The 4,337-nt window shown below is 36.0% G+C and overlaps 1 long non-coding RNA gene across 2 annotated transcripts; it reads left to right on the top strand.

Moving 5' to 3' along the window:
* The first annotated feature begins 561 nt into the window (after positions 1–561).
* LOC143419354 (uncharacterized) lies at positions 562–2,949 on the top strand. Of its 2 annotated transcripts, none has more exons than XR_013099318.1 (4): positions 562–908; positions 1,608–1,673; positions 2,024–2,179; positions 2,632–2,949. It is a non-coding gene; the product is annotated as an uncharacterized LOC143419354 (long non-coding RNA). The 2 variants fall into 2 exon arrangements; XR_013099317.1 differs by having other exon boundaries at positions 562–1,064.
* The last annotated feature ends 1,388 nt before the right edge of the window (positions 2,950–4,337 follow it).

Raw genomic sequence — 4,337 nt, 5'->3', positions numbered from 1 at the left:
AAATAGCCTGCAGGGGTTATTGCCAATATGGTCTCCGCAGCACTCAATCACTGTTAAATTAAATCTAAGGATGACAGATGCTGCCAATCAGTGACGGGTTAGTGAGGTCAAATTAAGATCCATTTGCTGACCTTTTCCTTGGCTGCCTCATTTCACAGTGCCTATCATCGGGGCTATCAATGGGGACTAATGAGTCTTAATGGTCTGATCCTAGTGGAGGGCCATCACTTACACTACAGCACAACGCTCACCAGGCCCAGGCAAGGTTATACAACTGTTGACGAGTGCTCTCAATAAAAACACTATTATCTCAGCTATTGCAGTGTATCAGCAACCCCTTCAACACAATTGGGCCACCCAGGAAGAACCTTCCCTCAAGCATCTTTCCTGTGTAGGGCCCCAGTGTTGTCTGGGTAAAATTCCACACTTCCACACTGAATAGTATTTCTATTCTTGTTATTTCTGGCACATTGTGAGAAAAGACCAAATACCAACAATTAATTGGGTTTTAAAAGGACTGTCTGTCCGGACAAAAGCTTGCTCTTCCTTACTGCACTCAAAAAAATGAATGAGGTGGATTGTTCAGTGTATATTAATTATTTATTTTCATTTTACTTAAAATATATGTTTTTGTTAAGTTAACATATGTTTTTCTAATCAAGTCTACGTAATTGTGTCTATTATTCAACGTACATAATACTAATGTGTTACTTGATCGCATAACATTTAAGTTAAGTCAATGAGGATCGATATACCTTGTATATCCACAAGGTGGCAGTAATGCAAAAACAGTTGTAATGAAACCGCGCAGAACAAGAAGGTTTCACGGCTTGTGCCTGCTCATGCGCAAGACTTCAAATTTAACTGAAAAAGGCTGTTTTGGCGCCAAGCTGCTGTTTCTTTGAGAGGTAAGACCACTTTTTTCTTTGACTATGTTGTGTAGTATCTATATGTCCAGCATGGTTATATTTTGCGTTTGTCTTACAAGACATGTTATATCGTTTGCGTGTGCTTGTTTTACATTAGTTTTACTGGGTCCTGGACATGCTTATTTTGTGGACTGTGTAAGAAACATTTTTATTGTTTTTTGTTTTATTAAGGGATTAGCTACAGGGGTTCATGGGGTTATTCTTTCAAGGGGTTATTTTTCCATTTGCTTTCTTGGGATTCCTTTTCTGTAATCCGAGAGTCGGAAATATCGAATAGGATAGCAAGGATAGCATAAAGTGACATTTAAAATCCAAAAAGTCAAGGGCGAAAGCCACTGTGACACCATTGTTCTGCTCTATCAGTAATCTGTATTATGTAAAAATGGTCTGTAAATACAGCATGTTTCCTAGCGGAGTTATACATATCAATGTAGTTATAAATTACAGTTTGTGAAAGTACACACTTAATTTTTTTAATAAAATTATTCAAGACATATGAGTGGACAGACAATGGAGGTCGACAGACCTGGTGATAATTGCTTCTATAGAAAGTTAGCACATGGCAGTGTCAATCTCTTGCTTTTCTTCTGAGTAGTATTTTATTTAGTTGTAATTCAAACAATAATTTGCTTCTTGAAATTAAGGAATTAATTTCTTGTTTTACTTTATAAATCTCAGATCCTGCCTTTACCTGCTCCCTCCTATACTGATGTGGTGTATGTGGTACTGCTGAGCTTGTATGTGGTATGTGAACTGTTATACTTTTAAAAACAAAACTGTTTTATAAGTTAAGTTTTCTTTAGTGACCCATCCCATGCCCCTGTTATTTCGTCTCCACATCTGAACCATGGTAAAGGTTGCAGTTCAAGGGCCTGAGGCATGAAATTCTTTTCAGATCAGCTGTGACCAATATTTTTTGGAACTTGATAAATAACAATAAAAGCTGCAATGGCTCCATTAGCATTTTGTGTAAATGTTTGTGTTAAAATTATAGCTTTAATGAGGTCTTTCTACATTAGTTTTAGTTTGTATATGTGTACATATAGTATGTATATTTACAGTACAGTATGTTGTGTTTGTTGACATATTTTCAGGTGGAAGCAGAATATGTGAGGATTACTACTGCTGCACATGTTCCAAGGCTTTTTACACAACTTGACCAATACACTGACCAGCTCATAAAAGTCTTCAAGAAAAAAGGAGGCGTTGCAGGGAAGAAAATTAGACAAACTTTGGCCCCAGCCACACAGGTGCGTTATTCTGTTGGTAGCAAAATATTATGGCTAATAAGATCATTTTCAAATTTAAACAGCTAGTGTATGGTAGCTGCACAGTGCACTTACATTTATATTAAGCAAGACAAAGTTTGGTACTCAAAATGTTGGAAAATTTAAATTACCTAAACATATGTAAAATCTGATCCCTTGATTTAGGTTAAACCAGAAGTGAATGTTTTTATGTTATGTTTTGAATGCAAAAAAGATGATGTATTAGTTTGTCTTTACCTCCATTATGGACATATATAATGTGGTGGAAACCCTGCCCAACAGGTTAACTATTCATGTCCATGTGATGATTAGTTGGTCTTGTGTACATGTCTATCTGTGCAGTGGATATGTCATTCATTTTGCGTATAATGTGAGTTTCTGTCATCCTAAAGTATATCTGTTTTCTCTTCCTGTATCTCTGCCACTCTCTACAGAAGGAAACCATTGAAAAGGGGAGGGAGTGTGTCCTCAGGGCACTACCTTTTTACCTGAATGAAGACTCAAGCATCCTCTTCAAAGAATAATTGGTTGGTAATTTTAGTTTAGTTTTTTATCTGTATTAAACCAAATTTTGAATAACTAATGTTGTTGCATGTTGTAATGTTGTTGTTGTTGTAATTTGCATGGAACCTGTTTAAATGTTTTGGGAAATCTTCTTGTATACCCAAACTATTTATATTTATCGTTGAATCTGTAGTCTGAAATAGTGGCGCACTGGGGTGCATGTTCCTAATATTGTGTTTACGTCATTAAAGGGTAGCTTTGTATGGAACGCCAGGACTGCCATAATGAATTAATTAAATACACCATTAAATAATTAATTAAATGTGGCAATAATTAATTAAAATTGGAATTAATTAATTAAATAAATAGTTATGACATGTAATTAATTAATTATTGACACATTTAATTAATTATTTATGTATTTCACATTTTAATTAATTATTGACACATTTAATTAATTAATTATTGACACATTTAATTAATTATTTATGTATTTCACATTTTAATTAATTATTGACACATTTCATTAATTATTGACACATTTAATTAATTATTTAATGATATATTTATTTATTTCATTTTGGCAGTCCTGACGCCTGGCTCTCATCATGAAATAATTTTATCTGTTAGCCTCACCCATCAAACTCAGGGGGCGGGGTTAACGCTGATCGAGTCAAAACCATTGCTTTGGCCTGGTGGCCATTGTTTCTAGCACACAACAACCGGCATGTGGAAGCTAACAGAACTGAGCTTTGAAAAACCCTGTTTGTGTGTTACCAAATACCGTTTTAATATTTTTTTAGCCGAGAATGTAGTGGTTTAATCTTCATGTGTCTGGTCGGTTTGTCAAGATACAGCCTCTTTGCAAAAGTGTTTCGATGATTTCGGAGATGTCTGCCCAGTCTCACGGCAAAGCGTGGGATAGACCCGCTCGCCTCGCAAGCAATCCCACCGACAAAGCGCAGGCCCCGGTACACAGCTGTAGTAACCCCCGCTGACTTCTTTTACTGAGGTTATATTTATCGATGTTTTATTTCCTGATGTTCTTATGTGTCCTACGTGTTTCAGTCGCCAATTCTGAATTATAACTAACATTAAAAACATGTTTAAGGAGGAGAGAGAGCAAATAAATCTGTTTAACATCTGATCTTTGGGTTTTTGTTCAGTAATCAGCGTGACCTGTGTATAAACACATAAAAGAGATAACGTTGGTGTTTCCGTCATGTAGTAACTGCTGGCTTTAACTGTACAAAGGTTGTTCGACACTATGAAACACATACAGACTTCATGATGTTCGGCTAATATTTTTATTGTGAATATTAATCATGCTGACCTCGCTCTGTACACCACGCAGCGAGGTCAGCATATCCACGATATCCTCAGCTCCATGAGTTAACACAAAGTTTCCCAGCTGACTATCTAACTGCCAACTATTCCAGAGACGTGAAAATATACAGCATAAAGAAAAGTGTAAGAGACTCAGCAGCAGATTAGAATAACAGTTATACATTTAATAAATCACCAAATGAATCCAAGAAACGAGCAAACCTGTTCCGACAATTTGAATTTGTATTCCCTCAGCTGCAGACTCGCTGCTGTTTAAATGTTTGAAAAGGAAGATTAGATATAAAAAACG

This window comes from Maylandia zebra, linkage group LG7 (genome assembly GCF_041146795.1).
Source record: "Maylandia zebra isolate NMK-2024a linkage group LG7, Mzebra_GT3a, whole genome shotgun sequence".
Classification (NCBI taxonomy): domain Eukaryota; kingdom Metazoa; phylum Chordata; class Actinopteri; order Cichliformes; family Cichlidae; genus Maylandia; species Maylandia zebra.
The sequence above is the reverse complement of the archived record's forward strand: the minus strand, read 5'-3'. Positions and strand labels throughout refer to the sequence as shown.